The sequence below is a fragment of the Salmo trutta genome, chromosome 2 (assembly GCF_901001165.1).
Source record: "Salmo trutta chromosome 2, fSalTru1.1, whole genome shotgun sequence".
Lineage (NCBI taxonomy): Eukaryota > Metazoa > Chordata > Actinopteri > Salmoniformes > Salmonidae > Salmo > Salmo trutta.
Genome location: NC_042958.1, coordinates 64,849,199 through 64,868,339, shown reverse-complemented (window position 1 = coordinate 64,868,339; position 19,141 = coordinate 64,849,199). Strand labels below are relative to the sequence as shown.

Below are 19,141 nucleotides of genomic sequence, written 5' to 3'. Positions count from 1 at the left end.
ATGAACTAGATATTGATTCATCCAGCTAGAGCGAGGAGGTTTAAAAAAATACTTTCATCGTGACCAAAGTATCAGAGCTTGTTTTTAAACATTTGGTTTCCAAGGGGGGCGGTGCGGGCCATGAGGAAGGCCCAAAAGTGTCTCACTCCCTTGGTCAGAAAGCTCATAATTAGCTGGGTCATCGCAAGCACCAGCGTAGATATCATGATCTGGTAGTATCCGAGGAGCTGTAGGTCACAGGGGCATTTGCCAAAGTTGTCAGAGAAAGCCGTTAAGGGACAGGGACTGCACGTCAAACAAATTGCCAAATGTCTCCAAAGAGATTAATTAATTATTTGAATTAATGAATAAAATGAAGAGCAGGTTACAGAGTTGTTGATTGTCCACTGTCAACATTCTGGAACTCTTGATGTCATAATCGACTATTCTATTACATCATGTTGGGTCCATATCTTATGCATCTTTGACAGTGAACAGTAAACCCAAATCACTTTTACAAAGCACAGCTGACCAGTTAGTAGTTTGACTTGTAATTTGTACTGCCTACTTTTGAAAGACAATTTCTTTCATCAAAATGGCACAGCTCGCCCAGAAAGGTGGGCTGTGCAACATGAAGATGTTCTTTTTGGCTGTTATTTTCTGTCTCCTATCGCCTGCTGCTACAAATGTGTTGGCTTCTTCGTCTTCGGACCAGAAGACTTTGATGCCAGTGAAGGACCACTCTGTTCGGAACAACCCTGACGCTACAAAAGAGACCAATTTTAAGACATTGCTGGAACAACTTGAGAGTTTACGGGTGAAAGACGATTCTTCTCCAGGTAATGTGGGCCAGTTGACAAAAGGATATTCCTCCAAAATTGCCAAGTACCCCTCGGAGCTTGTGGAGCCCCTGATTTCTGTTCCAGAGCACAAGCCTTTGATGCCAGTGAAGGACCACCCTGTTCATGACATCCCCAATGTTGCAAAACTGACCAAAATGGTGCAAGTGGACCAGATGCTGGAACAACTTGAGAGGGTGAAAGATGATACTTTCCCAGGTAAAGCTAAAGTCCCCCAGAAGATTGTGGAGAAACTTATTCCTTATCTACTGGCTTACAAGCAAACAGCATTACATGGTGACGATGACGTCTTCAAAGAAAATGTTCAGGCTTCAGCTCCAAAAGCTCAGAAGAGCACCCTGAAGATCAAACCCAGAGTCAACATATTGACCGACCCTTCTTACTCCGAGCCACTTGTGAAGGTGAACCTGATTTTGGGGCTCTTTTTCTATGGCTTCATCGTAATAGTGGTTCTCTATGATGCTGTGAGAATCTCCAAGGAGGCTAGAAGGAGATCTGATGCTATGGCCGCTGCCAGGCTGAAGAAAAGACAACCAGCCACCGATGAACCACAGACACTGGTGTCCAGAGTTCGGGAGAGCATATCTTCACACTTTGGTTTGAAACAGGCATCCTCAACACCACAGTGTGCCCACATTTCTGACAATTCGGCAAAAGAGTTGCACAAGTCAAAGGAGTCAATCTCCACCAAGGACAAATCTGAAACGGTAAAGAGACCCGGAAAGAGTGCCGTCAGCCTGAGAGAGTGTGAGCCACCTCTGCCTAGCATCCCAGAGAACTTTCTTGTGCCTGACTCTGAGCCTGCCATCCAGGTGGCATTGAACCCATTCGACACCAAGCTAGCCGAAGTTGTATCTCACAATACTGAGGCATCCAACTACGAGGCAACCGAGAAGCCCTGCTACACACATTCCGGACTCACTGAGGTTTGTGTCGATTAAGACCGAGGACTACTTCTTAAACCAAGTGACATTGAATAAAAGCAGCAGATATTGAATCACCAAATGAGATCACATGGAGACTGCCACCTTTGAAGACTTATTTTTTTTATTTTGTAATTTAAGTCAAATACTATAGAATATTAATAAAAAATATCTTGTATTCAAAATGAACGTTTTTTTGTTGGTATATGTGACCAGCCGGCTCGATCTTATGTAGCAACATTTGAAATTGTGTTTGTTTTTTACATTGGATAAAAATAAAGACTCAGAGCTAGAAAATGGTATATCATACACTACAGTTGAGGAACAATAGTAAAGTAATTCTACTTTGAAGGTAATTCTGCTTTGAAAATAAGCTTGTAACCCCACTTTTGAGAAAATAGACCTTTTGGTACACCTACTGGAGAGCTCTTCTTTGTTTCACACCCTCTTAAGCCTTAGCCACACCCTTCTCTTTAAGGATTCACATGTGAGGCCATGTGCAATACAGAGTGGGTACGGCAGTGTACTAAACAACCAAAGATTTCAACACTGAAGGCTGGTTTATACTACGCCCATCGACATTGTCTGTAGACAGTTGTCGCGGTGACATCATTCTATTGTCGTCCGACAATAAACTTGTCGTTGTCGCTTAAAAAAAAGTATAAAACACAAAAACGACAGCAGCCTGGTGGTCCAAAATAGCATAAGTGGTGTATTTTAATACCAATAAACCCATCCATTTAAAAATAAATGTAGTATGTGTCAATCTAGCAAACCAGGCAACTAAAAGCAGCTTTCTAAATAATGATTTGGTTAGTTTCTAGCTCGTTAGCTAGCTAATGACCATATCAAAATCAAATCCAATTTTATTTGTCACATGCGCCGAATACAACAGGTGTAGACCTTACTTACAAGCCCTTAACCAACAATGCAGTTTTAAGAAAATACAAAATAAAAAGTAAGAGATAAGAAAAACAAAGCAGTCAATGTGCGGGGGCACCGGTGTCGAGGTAATTGAGGTAATTATGTACATGCAGGTAGGGTTATTAAAGTGGCTATGCATAGATAATAACATAGTAGCAGCAACGGGTGGGGGGGGGGGTGCCAATAGTCTGGGTAGCCATTTGATTAGGTGTTCAGGAGTCTTATGGCTTGGGGGTAGAAGCTGTTTAGAAGCCTCTTTGACCTAGACTTTGCTCTCCGGCACCGCTTGCCGTGCAGCAGCAGAGAGAACAGTCTATGACTAGGGAGGCTGGAGTCTTTGACAATTTTTAGGGCCTTCCTCTAACACCGCCTGGTATAGAGGTCCTGGATGAAGCTTGGCCCTGGTGATGTACTGGGCCGTATGCACTACCGTCTGTAGTGCCTTGCGGTCGGAGGCCGAGCAGTTGCCATACCAGGCAGTGATGCAACCCGTCAGGATGCTCTTGATGGTGCAGCTGTAAAACCTTTTGAGGATCTGAGAACCCATGCCAAATCTTTTCAGTCTCCTTAAGGAGGAATATGTTTTGTTGTGCATGTATATTGTATAACCTGTATATTGTTATTTTAATTTATTGTTGTACAGTTTTGTTGTAAATACAACAGGCAACATTATTTAATTGATAAAATATTCAATGTATGATTAAAACAACTTCACATTTAACATTTGGTTTCCAAATAAAAATGTATTCTATAACATCATGTTGAGTTTGTGGTTCACAATTCCATTGGTGTACCTTGCGTGTGCTGAACTTAAAGGTTACACATCACAAGTTGCTGTTTTTAAAATAAGTAAAAGGATCTGTTCATTCTACAACATTATATTAGCCCAAAAACATCAACATTTACAAACCTTGGCGCTAATTTAGCTTACATAGGGCATATACTGTATAATGCTTATTGTGCATGGCCACATTGAAGTAGCATACACATAACAAGAGAGGGTGGACTGGTGCCATGGGAGATGCCCAGATGCCAGTCATTGCCCTCTGTCGTTAATCAGAGGAGATTCTGCAGGGGCATTGCTTATGCCAAGAGAAAGTTGTGCTCGTTGGCAGTGCCCTCCCCCTGTGCCCAGGGGTCATTAAGAACGTTCCAATAACGTTCTAAGAACTAAACACTCAGCATTTCTCAAGTAAACAACCAGAGATGTGATTAGTAACTGGAGTGCTTAAAAACGAAGATTGGGAAATTGTCGGTGTCGGCACTTTATTTTAGGTGTTTAACTCTTTCTCTTAACTTTAATTCGCTTTTTTTGGTTTAAACCTTTATGGTTTATTCTCTCTATTTGGCTACCTGCTTTGTAATTACATGCAGTAACTTAACTAATCCTACTGTACTTCTAGAAAAATAACTACTCCTACAACAACATATATCATAGCATATCTCACAATATATAAAACAAATATATAGCTGGTATTTGCACTAGTAAAATGTAAGTTATGCTGATATTGTTCCAAGCAAGTATTATAAATCACCACTCAATTAAAATGTCAGGGTTCTGATGATGCCTTGTATTATGTGTGTCCATAGTTAATGTTGTGTGAATACCAGATCCGCTGACCATTTCATCCTCACTCCCTCCATGTCATCGCCATGTAGTCCTGTGTGCCTGGAATATAAATCAATAGCAAAAAGGACCTTCAAAGAGTTATATTACTAACACCTCAATGGGATTTTCACATTTTAATCATGCAGGCTACAAATGGAAAATATGAAACAGGAGAGGGGAACAAGATATCAGACATGGCACTTTACATATTAAAGGGAGAAAAAAAAAAAAAGAGGACTGAGAATTGGAATTAACTCTGGACCGGGGTCAGGGAGTGTGCACGTGTGCATCCTGTGCTCGTACGTGCCCCACAGGGTGTATGAGAGAATATTGCCTGCTTTGTGTGAGTGTGGCATACTCTGTGTGTGAGAATATGCGTGTGAATGTGTGCCTGTGTCCTGTGATAGAACGTGCCCTGCAGGGTGTGTGAGAGAGTGTGTCCTGCTGTGTGTACGTGTCCTGTGTGACTGTGTGTGTATTAACCATTGTATCCTGTGTGTGTGGATCCTTGAGGGTGTGTGTAGCCAGTGAGCGAAACCTATTACAGTATGTTAATCGCGTCTGTGCAATGTGTGAATTAACGCTCGTGTCTCTAAGCAGTATCTCTCTTTGTTGGCCAGGTTCGGCGCCCACATCTCCTTTTTGCATTATCTTCTGTTATAGCCGGAGCAAAGGAAAGGGCGTCTAGATCGCTGGAGCCCGGAGGGTGATAGTAATCCGATTAGGAATAATCACTCTAGGTGAAGAAGAAATCCATGGATTAATGGAATAGTTATGTTATCCCCCCCCCCCCCCACAAAAAAGTATACAGGAAGAACTGAAGAAAAAATACAGGCAGTAAGGAAGTAGGGATTAGGCAGAGGGTCATAACGTATAATCGTGACAACATATGCTTTTTTTTACATTGACGTGTATGAAATTAAATGTTTGCTTTAATATCTACATCTACCTAAAGGGCTTCGATTTAAATGAAACCACACAAAAATAGACCTGGTCTTTGTAAAGATGAGTGCGAATGTAACATACAAATCGAGGCGAGATTGGGATTTTTTTAGGGGAATAATTTCTCCCATCACATTAATTTTTCATAAAAAAAGGAAACCACACCTTACTGTGCATATTTACCGCCATTTCATCACTACAGTTTGAAATTAGAGTGGGAGACAGATGGAGAGGATGAACAGTTAAGAAAGTGGTGGCCACGGGGATTTAATCCCATGTCGTTGGGGAATACCATTACGCGTGGTACGGAGTCTGCTGTGTTGACCACTTGGCCAAACTCTGGCACTGTCAGAGTGAATATTACAGATGATAAAAAGTGGCATGATAATACATATACGCTACTGTTTGGACGCCGCCAAATATTCACACGGCAAGTTTAATACATACAGATGACTCATTTTTCATATGCCTCAAGTGTAAGAATTGTCCCACCCACACAATGTGTAGGCTACATTCATGCAGCATGTCCCCCAAAAATGTATTGTTGCATCCTCTTTTTGCAGTTTATAGGAGCTCTGCTGTAAATAATAATCGAATCACTCTCAATTCTACCAAGCCTTATAAGGAAGACAAAGCACCCAATGCGAGACCAAACAAACAAACACCAAATACAGAGCTAGACTCCTCTTGAACACGGCATTAAACGGGATTAAACAAGAAGACACCGGAACACCACATGCTGCAAAAGTGGAGTACAATGCCTGCCAACATTTAGAGGATAAAAAAAGAAAGAAACCCCTTGTTCGAATCAGACATCAAATGCTTGGCAACCCCATGCGGAGTCACAGCGTGGCATGGCAGTATCTGCTGCGTTGCACTTTCCCATGTGTTGTTGCGTAAAAACTCTATATAATCTACCTGTATGTATGGAGCCCTGCAACAGGCTAGCTAGTTAGCACAAGCAGTTAGGAAGTGCTTACTGTTGTACAATAATAATTTTGGACACAGGTTTGGACACAGCTACTCATTCCAGGGTTTTTGTTTATTTTTTACTATTTTCTACATTGTAGAATAATATTGAAGACATTAAAACTATGACATAACCAAAAAAAGTGTTAAACACATTTTCAAAGTAGCCACACTTTGCCTTGATGACAGCTTTGCACACTCTTGGCATTCTCTCAACCAGCATGCTTTTCAAACAGTCTTGAAGGAGTTCCCACATATGCTGGTCCAACTCATCCCAAACCATCTCAATTGGGTTGAGGTCGGGTGATTGTGGAGGGCAGGTCATCTGATGCAGCACCATCACTCTCCTTCTGGGTCAAATAGCCCTTACACAGCCTGGAGGTGTGTTTTGGGTCATTGTTCTGTTGAAAAACAAATGATAGTCTCACTAAGCGCAAACCAGATGGGATGGCGTATCACTGCAGAATGCTGTGGTAGCCATGCTGGTTAAGTGTGCTTTGAATTCTAAATAAATCACTGACAGTGTTACCAGCAAAGCACCCCCACACCATCACACCTCCTCCTCCAGCACACTTCACAGTGGGAACCACACATGCGGAGATCATCCGTTCACCTACTCTGCGTCTCACAAAGACACAGCTGTTGGAACCATAAATCTCAAATTTGGACTCATCAGACCAAAAGGACAGATTTCCAACGGTCTAATGTCCATTGCTCATGTTTCTTGGCCCAAGCAAGTCTCTTCTTATTGTTGTTCTTTAGTAGTGGTTTCTTTGCAGCAATTCGACCATGAAGGCCTGATTCATGCAGTCCCCTCTGAACAGTTGATGTTGAGATGTGTCTGTTACTTGAATTCTGTGAAGCATTTATTTGGGCTGCAATCTGAGGTGCAGTTAACTTATGAACTTATCCTCTGCAGCAGAGGTAACTCTGGATCTTCCTTTCCTGTGATGGTCCTCCTGAGAGCCAGTTTCATCATAGCGCTTGATGGTTTTTGCGACTGCACTTGAAGAAACTTTCAAAGTTCTTGACATTTTCCAGATTGACTGACCTTCATGTCTTAAAGTAATGATGGACTGTTGTTTCTCTGCTTATTTGAGCTGTTCTTTCCATAATATGGACTTTGTCTTTTACCAAATAGGGCTATCTTCTGTATACCACCCCTACCTTGTCACAACTGATTGGCTCAAACGCATTAAGAAGGAAAGAAATTCCACAAATTAACTTTTAACAAGGCACACCTGTTAATTGAAATGCATTCCAGTGTGCAAAGCTGTCATCAAGGCAAAGGGTGGCTACTTTGAAGAACTTCAAATATAAAATCTTTTTTGATTTGTTTAACACTTTTTGGGGGGGTTACAACATGATTCCATATGTGTTTTTTCATAATTTTGATGTCTTCACTATTATTCTATAATGTAGAAAATAGTAAAAATAATGAAAAACCCTGGAATGAGTAGCTGTTTTTAAACGTTTGACTGGTACTGTTTATCTGAGCAAGTCTGACAAATGATGAATTCATAATATGGATGCCGTAGATAAGTGCTATGTAATTGCGTACTAGCTGATACAAGGTAATGGGATTGATTCTTCCCTGGAATTATGGTGTTGTAATGTAAGTGTGGCCGTACTGTAGCTAGCTAATAGTGAGAACGATGGACCATAGACAGATGGACTGCATTTTCTCTATGATGTGCCTCAACAGCAGGATTTTTCCCAAGTGGTCCTGGTACTACAGGTCCCTGAGAGGGTCAGAAAGCACAGGGATCAATAAACATTAGCTTCTTCTCTGTTGAGGAACATGGATCAGGTCATGCCATGCCATCTAGCGACTGGAGATCGCGTTTCTGATCGGACTGTGTGTGTGTGTGTGTGTGTGCGTGCGTGCGCAATGTTACAAGACTGTGTTCCCATGGCTACACTCCCTCCACTTTTCTCACTCTTAACACTCCTCTATGGAACTGGAAGTGACACTGTGCTAATGTGGAAGAAAGTAGAGTCATGTATACTATCGCTTATAAGAACCTACCTGGCCTTCAATGAAAACATGTAAACACTTGAACTACAGAACCATTTCCCGTTCCTGTCCGTTGAGTTTCCACAAACTCATGGAACACCAGAAACGCCCTCCTCCACCCAGCCTGTCCAGCTTTCGTGCCCATCTATTCACATTGACACAAAGACACCCATTTTCTAGTTTTCAGGTTGCTACGATACTGCCAACCCAACCTGAAATTTCTACAGCTCTCAGCAATAAAACACATTGCTGTTAGTAGTAAAATGAATCAAAAGCAGATAAACAGAGACAGATAAATGTCCTTTTCCCAGGAGGCCATTGCGGTGAATAAGAATCACACTCAGATTTAACGAGGCTGGTAGCTGTTATTTTAGGCTGATTCTCTGCCGTCTTGCTATTGTCCAGAGGCTAATGCGGCCATTTTGTTTTGGCTATCTTGTAAATGTACTCTGACTTTAAAATGGGGGGCATACCTCCATTATTTCTGGTTGGAAACAAACAACAAGAGAGAAGGTATAAACTTTTTTCAAACTACATAATGGTATAATGGAATTTCATCAAGTTATTATTCAGCTCTGCTAGTCTTATTTTCTGGAAAAATAGTGCATCCTGGGAAAAGTCAGGGTGAAACTCTTTTTAATTGGCGCTCTCTGAAACATGGCTCTTTCAGAGCACAGGAGGCTGCTGAGGGGAGCACAGCTCATAATAATGTCTGGAACGGTATGAATGGAAAGGCATCAAACACATGGAAACCATGTGTTTGATACGATTCTACTCCAGCCATAACCATGAGCCCATGCTCCCCAATTAAGGTGCCACCGACCTCCTGTGCTTCAGAGGACCCAAAAAAAGTGCTCCTCAAAGCAAACCTGGCAGATCATTGCCTACTCGACATCTTATAGAAATCTTTCCGTTTACGGCGTCAGTTGTTTTTCAGTGGTTTTGTCGCAAAATGTTTACCACTCGTTGAGGTAATATTGGCAGTTGGGATGTCGATAATGATTAGAAATGACCTTTTCAGTCTCTGCCTCAATCTATTGAATGGTGGACAACACAGCTTTACAAGGTTCTACTGTTTCTCACATCAATTATTTTCTACAGAATCAATTACACACATTGTTCAGTGGAGTATTTTCCTTCTATCTTCCCCCCCAAAACCCTGCTCCACCTGCCCATTCAATAATTCACCTTAGCTGCTACGCCTTAGATACTGCTGTAGATCTGAGGGGATTGGATAGGTGTAAGGGGAGCCATATACTGTCTAAACACACACTGAGTGCACAAAACATTAAGAACACCTTCCTAATATTGAGTTGCACCCCCTTTTCGTCAGTTGAATGGACTCTACAAGGTGTCAAGTGTTCCACAGGGATGCTGGCCCATGTTTACTCCAATGCTTCCCACAGTTGTGTCAAGTTGCCTGGATGTCCTTTGGGTGGTGGACCATTCTTGATACACACGGGAAACAGTTGAGTGTGATGAACCCAGCAGCGTTGCAGTTCTTGAGACACTCAAACCGGTGCACCTGGCACCTAATTACCATACCCTGTTCAAAGGCACTTCAATCTTTTGTCTTGCCCATTCACCCTCTGAATGGCACACAATCCATGTCTCAATTGTCTCAAGGCTTAAAAATCCTTATTTGACCTGTCTCCTCCCCTTCATCTACACTGATTGAAGTGGATTTAACTGGTGACACCAATAAGGAATCATAGCTTTCACCTGGATTTACCTGGTCAGTCTACGTCATGGAAAGAGTAGGTGTTCCTAATGTTTTAAAACACTCAGTATACATCTCTATATATGGCTGTAAGCAATGGTGAAAGTTACCAGCCAGCATCATCAGAAGGCAAGGAGACGTTAGGTTAACCCTATCATGTATTTTCAGATCTACATTACATGTGCCTAAAAGGAGTAGGGGCTAGGGGTCAATTTGGAATTCACAAAGAGAGTTTTCCATACTCCCCAGGCCTCTGTCTATTTCTTTTGTCTCTCAACTGGCTGGGGGCCGTCACAGAGCCCTATTGGCTGTCACTACCATCATGTGTGACCAATTAGAAATATTCCTGTGGAAAACAATAGTCATGGCTTCTGGTGCCAGGGACATTTGAAGGGAACGGCATCTGCACAAATTAGGGCTGACTACCTGAGGTAGTACTCTGTGTATAGGGGTTTCTAAACTTGGGTTGCTGGGGAAACTGCTTGCCAAGCAGCCCTGCAAATAAATTATTTCTACTTTTAGTGTGTGGCTCGACGTTGCATCTGAATGGGTTCAGCACAATTTCCGAGATAGCTTTACATGGCAACAGGTAGGTAGAAAGGTTTCCACTTTCCAGACACAATTATCTCGCTTTCTTTTTCTCTCTCTTTTTCTCTTCCTTCTGTCTGAAACACAAACAGAAATGATGGGTTTGGAGGCTGGTTGACGGTAACTTTTGTTGACTTCACACCGTGCATTTTTCATTGATGTTTGAACGGCGCGTCTCACACTGGCACAACGTTATTAACGAAAAACAATGTTTGGGACGATATTAAAGAAAGAACCCACTCAGTACATACTATTGTTTTTCCTTCCCCTTCCCAAAAGATAGATTGAATTTAATGAAATTAGATCTCTACTGAAAAGCACAAAGTGTACCATTGTCTTTCTTGAGCAACAAATCTTGAAATCCATCATCTTGGCATCTTCAAATCCAGAGCCAAAAACAAACAAACAGTCTTGTTTTCTCAGGTGCCAGTAACATAAAATGACCATTACGCATTATGGGGACCTAGAGTGCGTCCCAAATGGCACCCTATTCCCTATGAAGGGCACTACTTTTGACCAGCGCCCATAGGACTCTGATCAAAAGTAGTGCACTTTATAGGGAATAGGGTGCCATTTGAGATGAATCACTAGTATACTACAACAGTTTTGAGCTATTAAGAGCAGTAAAAAACAGTTAAGATTAGCGACACACCCAAAAAAAGCCAACTTAACCAAATGCTTAATCAGCATTATTCTGTGAGTTGAGTGGACTTCAAAAGGACAAGAATTTAAGCTAATGTGTTTATTTACTCAACAAAGTCTGCTTGAAGTTAGCTGAATTTGAATAAGCTTGTTGAGTAAAATTTGCTCAAAACCACACCCATCATTATCATATTTCCCAGCATGCTCTATTGCAGGTGGATTTGTTTTTTTCCAATACTGGTGTTTTTGGATGTACATTGATTGGTTGATCAATCTTATGCTACACAAACATAAATAACATACACTACCATTCAAAAGTTAGGGGTCACTTAGAAATATCCTTGATTTTGATAGAAAAGCACATTTCTTGTCAATTAAAATAACGTCAAATTGATCAGAAATACAGTGTAGACATTGTTAATGTTGTAAATGACTATTGTAGCTGGAAACGACTGCTTTTGAATGGAATATCTACATAGGCGTACAGAGGCCAATTATCAGCAACCTTGCAAGTGGCCACTCGATAAAGAGCTAGGGGCCACGTGTCCAGTTTGAGATTCAACCTATGACTGTAGTATATAGAAATTCATTGCCCCATAGCGGTCAGCGCAATAGGACCATATTCTGTATTGTGAATTTAAGTTGAATTTTATGAATTTTTCTTATAGTTTTAACAGAAAACGGACGTAAAAAAAATGGCACATCCTGTGTGTGCGCGTGCGCACGCTTCTGCTTCCGTGCGTGTGTGTGTTCCAATACCCAGGTGTGTGTGTGTGTGTGTGTGTGCTCGATACGTGTGGCAGTGTGTGTATGGACAGAAAAGGTCAGACTAAAGGCCGTACCCTTTCTCTCCTCTTGTCTCTCTCTCTGACTAACTCCTGCTCCCGGGTTTCAGAATGAGAAAGCAGTCTGGAGAGGAAAAGATGAGGAATGTAGGAGGGTGGAGGGAGACTCTCCTCCCTCTTTGCCCTCCTTCCTCCCTCCTTTTCTCAACACTCTCTCTAAATCAGATCTCTTCAGGACCCATCAGTGCCAGTAGGGGATAAGCCAGAGTGTTCCTCTCCTAACACACTTGGGCTCTCCCATAAGGCACTCATTAGACACACAGCAGAGGCCCGGGCCCCTATTGGCCCCTTACCATCCCCATAAACCCCCCTTGTCCCAGTCCCCACAAACCACAGCCCCATGCACCATCCTCCCTCACCAGCTGCAGCACAGCTTCTCACTGTACCAGCTTGCCTGGCAGATGACAAGACTAGGCTACAGGAAAACTAAAATCAACTTCACTATAGTGTAGTTTTGTTGTTGTTTTCAACGGTTTTATCTAAATTACACTGTAAAAAAAAATATGATTTTATGTATAATTGCTGCTGGATTGTGAGTTTACTCAACATTTGGACAAATAGTTGAATTGAATTGTTTACAAAATTTTAGGTTGAGAATTTATTCTACCTTATTTACATATTTCTCAGTGTGCCTTGCATTTCCAGTGAATTGTAATTACCATCCATGACTGTATTTGTTAGTGACAGATCCATGGTTATTGTATTAAAAGGTGAAAGCTACAGGGCTGAAAGCCAAGTGAGTGTCTAAGTGAATATTTTATCTTTAAAACAAAAAAAAATTGACAACACATTACATATATCATAAAAGGCCTTTCTTTGAGGGCCTAGTTAGACCCTAACACAGTGGTCTGAAACCCCTGGTTTACAGGCTGCATCAAGCCTGCAAGTCACTTTAGGCTGCATTTAGACAGGCATCCCAATTCTGATCTTTTTTCCACTAATTGGTCTTTAACCAATCACATCAGATCTTTTCATATCAAATATTTTTCAGAGCTGATCTGATTGGTCAAAATACTAATTACTGAAAGAAAATATCAGAATTGGGCTGCCTGTGTAAACGCAGCCATAGTGATGTGTCATTTCTATTGGAATCCAGTCAGAGTAAAGATATCCAACAATTGGAACTTTTAATCAACCGCAACCTGCATTGAGAATGACTGCCGGGGTAGTTAAGATTGATTATTCAGACTACCTAAATCATATAAACTCGAAAAATTTAGTTAGTTTAGAAAAAAGTACACTACCATTCAAAAGTTTGTGGTCACTTTCTTTTTATTGGCCAGTCTGAGATTTTTCTTTGCAACTCTGCCTAGAAGGCCAGCATCCCGGAGTCGCCTCTTCACTGTTGACGTTGAGACTGGTATTTTGCGGGTACTATTTAATGAAGCTGCCAGTTGGGGACTTGTGAGGCGTCTTTTTTCTCAAACTAGACACTCTAATGTACTTGTCCTCTTGCTCAGTTGTGCACCGGGGCCTCCCACTTCTCTTTCTATTCTGGTTAGAGCCAGTTTGTGCTGTTCTGTGAAGGGAGTAGTACACAGCTTTGTACGAGATCTTAAGTTTCTTGGCAATAATTCGCATAGAATAGCCTTCATTTCTCAGAACAAGAATAGACTGACGAGTTTCAGAAGAAAGTACTTTGTTTCTGGCCATTTTGAGCCTGTAATCGAACCCACAAATGCTGATGCTCCAGATACTCAACTAGTCTAAAGAAGGCCAGTTTTATTGCTTCTTTAATCAGAACAACACTTTTCAGCTGTGCTAACATAATTGCAAAAGGGTTTTCTAATGATCAATTAACCTTTTAAAATGATAAACTTGGATTAGCTAACACAACGTGCCATTGGAATACAGGAGTGATGGTTGCTGATAATGGGCCTATGTAGATATTCCATTAAAAATCAGTCGTTTCCAGCAACAATAGTCATTTACAACATTAACAATGTCTACACTGTATTTCTGATCAATTTGATGTTATTTTATTGGAAAAAAATGTGCTTTTCTTTCAAAAACAAGGACATTTCTAAGTGACCCCAAACTTTTGAACGGTAGCGTATGTGCGGAAAGAAAATCTATTTAATACATTTTGAATTCAGGCTGTAACACAACAAAATGTGGAATAAGTCAAAGGGTATGAATACTTTCTGAAGGCACCATATATTATTATGATGATCATTGCATTGTTGGGAAAGAGCTCTGAAGGTATGAATTTCACTGTACTGTTTTACACCTGTTGGACATGGCGAATAAACTTTGAAACTTGAAACACACACACACACACACACACACCGGTCACAATGGTCAGTTCAGAGAGAGCCCCCTGACAAACACCATACCGAAATACAGGGTGTCAATTCTGTTGAACGCTCCATCAAAAAGGAGTGTTTACACAGTTGTAACCATAAACTAAAGCCTTGACATTAGATCTGGGAGTTGTCAGGTCTTGAGCAAGGTTACACATAAGTGCAGCGAGCCACCCCCACTACATAACAAACGTCTGAAGCAGCCATGATAGTGAAGTTGTTTTTTAGGTGGGTCCAAAACAACATTATTTCACATAGCAATGTGTAAGCTAAACATGCATAGCTTGCTTACCTAAAAATATTTATGTTCCATGATATACGTCTTTTCATATTTGACCAATTTGGATATTCAAAAGGAATGACGTGTTGTGTGTTGTCATTTGTCCACAGGCTCGTCCTACTACAACAATGTGCGGCCGCTAGCCTATCCCGACGCTGACGCTGTGCTCATCTGTTTCGACATCAGCCGCCCCGAGACATTGGACAGTGTGCTGAAGAAGGTCAGTGAGCTACGAAGCAAAGCCACGTGTCTGTGCTTCAGTTCAATAAAATATTATATAAAACAGGGTTCGCCAACTGGCGGCCCGAATTTGGCCAGTGGGTGGTTTTAATTGGCCCCCCAATGTTTCAGAGCATTGAATTTTTTTCCCCTCTTCATTGTTGGACATAAAAGACTGTAAAAACAACAGGAAATCAGCTCCAAGTGATTTTAATTTTGGAAATCTACTCCGACAGGTGATTGTATAGAAATGTTAGCAAGATTTGAAATGATTGAGATTATTATTATTGTTTTACGTTTTCGGCTCCGGTAACCTTTCGGTTACTGGCCCAAAGCTCTAACCTCGAGGCTACCTAGTTGATGATCCCTTATCTCAAATTATCCTAGAGCTCCTTTTAGAACAGTAAGGACTACATATAAAAAAGACACCGCTTGTGAGAACAACCTAGCCGGGACAGAAATGAACAAATATATATATATATACTTTTTTTTAAAGCATGCAGGCTTATCACAGACCCTAAGGTAATGTTCTACCAAAGGTTAGAAGCTAACGTTATGGCCTTTGTGAGGTCATTTTCTCACAAAATGAACACAAAATGAGGTGTAATCCATCCATTGTCCCAGCCTTCTTCAAAAATAATATGCATTTACTTAATAAGAAGGAGAAGTTTGGCATTGTTTCCCAAAGTCCTAGCCTCGGTGGTCTCTAATTGATGGATCTCTCTGTTGGAAGTCTTTCTTTGGGCCACAATGCCACACCATTTGGGACCTACAGGTCTACACGTTTTGTTTGAATGATAAAGACTTGTTGTTTATAGTGTATAGCGAATATCAGTTGTGTGGGCAAGGAATGCCTTTGACTGGGTGGAGTGGACATTCCTAATGTCAAGCCCATCGCTCACCCATGACATCATCAGCATCGCCATTCAGAGATAACATTCCCCACTCTTTGAGTCACGAGACAAAACCGAAGGAGGGGGCGGGGGTACCCCAAATTCTGATAGAGGTCCACTTGGGGCTCTTGAGGGCTCACTTGACCTGTGACCCTAAATAGATGCCTTGCTAATCTCTTACCAACAGGCCAAGGGTGGGCGTTGAATACACCCCTCTCACAATAGTCCTCCAGAATTGGGCTCTTGACCCCCGGTGATATTTCAAGTGCCAAGTGCTTCTATTTGACATAGGGGTCAAATCTTTCATACCACTGAAGCCAGACAAAAGCTGACCCCACAATAAATTCCACTCAAGTGTTAAAGGAAAACTATGATGCAAAATGCATCACACCGGCTGTGTTTCTGTAAAGTTATACATCTTGAAAACTTAATTGCTGGCATGCAAATGCTTTTGTGACTATATCAACAATGGACTAATGAAGCAAATTCCAAAATATCGTTTTTTTTCGATAGAATTTTTGGATAGAATTTTCCTTTAAGTATTAAAATATAAAGAAATGTTTTGGTACTTTTGTATACTTTTTAGCCAGTAGTTCTGAAAGTAGCACTCACAAGCCAAAACTGGTCCCCGAAAATTGCGTACTACGTTACATATGTGCACCACGTCCTTGCTCTCTCGCTCTCGCTCTCTGCTGTGTCCACTGAGCCTTTGGGCCCGCCCTGCAACCTCATTGGATAACGCTGGGCAGGCCTCTTGCTAGCTGTCACTCAAATGCAACAGTGGCTTTCAAACTAGGGATTTCGTGGCTAATTGAGGTGAAACAGTAATTCTGCTCATAGATTATGCCTGTATGAACTTCACATTGACACATCCAGCTCAAAGCAGGAGGTTTAGAAAATACTTTCTTAGTCGCCAAAGTACCAGAGCATGTCTAAGTGACGAGTAGTTAAGTGAGGACACATGGTATCAGTGATTTTGTATTACTAATCAGTCACTGTATAGCTTCCTGCTTTCTTCATCACAGCATTTCTGTGTGACCTCAAGCCTTCCTCTGTATCTGGCAACATCCTTCTATCTCTTCACCTCTTTCTTTCCTCTCCTTAACTCTACCCCCTTGTCCTCCATGTCCTCCCTCCCTCCCTCCCTGTGGGATCCTATGATGGGATCGGTTTTCCCAGGGTGAAAACGGAGACCAATTCCCATTCTGTTCCCTTCTCCCCGAAGTGTGCCCTTAAAACCTCTCTGGCGCATGTGGGACGATTTCGTCCCACCTACGTAACAGCCACTTCAATCCAGTGGCGCGATTTTTGAATTGTTTTAAATACTATTACTTCAATTTCTCAAACATATGACTATTTTACAGCTATTTAAAGACAAGAATCTCGTTAATCTAACCACACTGTCCGATTTCAAAAAGGCTTTACAACGAAAGCAAAACATTAGATTATGTCAGGAGAGTGCCCAGCCAGAAATAATCACGCTCTTACATACATTATGCCTGTTGTTGCTCTCCTTTTTGGGTTGGTCGTCAGTAAAGTCGTAGAGCTGTTCTCAGGTGTGTTCCCAGTGTAAGCAGATAAATACACCTGGCATGATCAGCCAAACAGGTTAAAGCACAAAACAGACATACTTCTACAGTATAAACTTTGTTGATATGTACCTGTCCACCCTGTGTAAACATGTGTGCACAACTGCTCTTTCACAGCCCACACACATGCAAGAGCTCGCGCACGCACGAAGCTACGGCACAGACATTTGCATCTGTGATGCCCTAATGCAGACATTCCATTAGCTATGGCAAAACACCTAAAAGCACAAACTCAGCAAAAAAAGAAATGCCCTCTCACTGTCAACTGCGTTCATTTTCAGCAAACTTAACATGTGTAAATATTTGTATGAACATAAGATTCAACAACTGAGACATAAACTGAACAAGTTCCACAGACATGTGACTAACAGAAATGGAATAATGTGTCCCTGAACAAAGGGGGGTCAAAATCAAAAGTAACAGTCAGTATCTGGTGTGGCCACCAGCTGCATTAAGTACTGCAGTGCATCTCCTCCTCATGGACTGCACCAGATTTGCCAGTTCCTGCTGTGAGATGTTACCCCACTCTTCCATCAAGGCACCTGCAATTTCCTGGACATTTCTGGGGGGAATGGCCCTAGCCCTCACCCTCCGATCCAACAGGTCCCAGACATGCTCAATGGGATTGAGATCCGGGCTCTTTGCTGGCCATGGCAGAACACTGACATTCCTGTCTTCCAGGAAATCACGCACAGAACGAGCAGTATGGCTGGTGGCATTGTCATGCTGGAGGGTCATGTCAGGATGAGCCTGCAGGGAGGGTACCACATGAGGGAGGAGGATGTCTTCCCTGTAACGCACAGCATTGAGATTGCCTGCAATGACAACAAGCTCAGCCCGATGATGCTGTGACACACTGCCCCAGACCATGACGGACCCTCCACCCCCAAATCGATCCCGCTCCAGAGTACAGGCCTCGGTGTAACGCTCATTCCTTCGACAATAAACACGAATCCGACCATCACCCCTGATGAGACAAAACCACAACTCGTCAGTGAAGAGCACTTTTTGCCAGTCATGTTTGGTCCAGCGACGGTGGGTTTGTGCCCATAGGCGACGTTGTTGCCGGTGATGTCTGGTGAGGACCTGCCTTACAACAGGCCTACAAGCCCTCAGTCCAGCCTCTCTCAGCCTATTGCGGACAGTCTGGGCACTGATGGAGGGATTGTGCGTTCCTGGTGTAACTTGGGCAGTTGTTGTTGCCATCCTGTACCTGTCCCGCAGGTGTGATGTTCAGATGTACCGATCCTGTGCAGGTGTTGTTACACGTGATCTGCCACTGTGAGGATGATCAGCTGTCTGTCCTGTCTCCCTGTAGCACTGTCTTAGGCGTCTCACAGTACAGACATTGCAATTTATTGCCCTGGCCACATCTGCAGTCCTCATGCCTCCTTGCAGTATGCCTAAGGCACGTTCACGCATATGAGCGGGGACCCTGGGCATCTTTCTTTTGGTGTTTTTCAGAGTCAGTAGAAAGGCCTCTTTAGTGTCCTAACTTTTCATAACTGTGACCTTAATTGCCTACCGTCTGTAAGCTGTTAGTGTCTTAACGACCGTTCCACAGGTGCATGTTCATTAATTGTTTATGGTTCATTGAACAAGCATGGGAAACAGTGCTTAAACCTTTTACACTGAAGATCTGTGACGTTATTTGGATTTTTACGAATTATCTTTGAAAGACAGGGTCCTGAAAAAGGGACGTTTCTTTTTTTGCTGAGTTTAGCTGGAACACACTGAATATTTCACGTGCCCAGACAGGGAACAGCATGTTAAGGTACTTCTTCACTCCTGTTGGCTCACTTCTACTAGCTACTGTTCTCAGCGTTCATGTAACGTAGC

At 42.1% G+C, this 19,141-nt stretch overlaps 1 protein-coding gene across 1 annotated transcript in view; it reads right to left on the bottom strand.

Moving 5' to 3' along the window:
* Nucleotides 1–3,993: 3,993 nt before the first annotated feature.
* The window catches only part of LOC115163372 (breast cancer type 1 susceptibility protein-like), a 71,123-nt gene continuing 55,975 nt past the window's right edge, over nucleotides 3,994–19,141 (bottom strand). The window contains exon 23 of the mRNA XM_029715202.1: nucleotides 3,994–5,031. The gene's annotated coding sequence lies outside the window, so the exon portion shown is untranslated. The remainder of the gene's footprint in view (nucleotides 5,032–19,141) is intronic.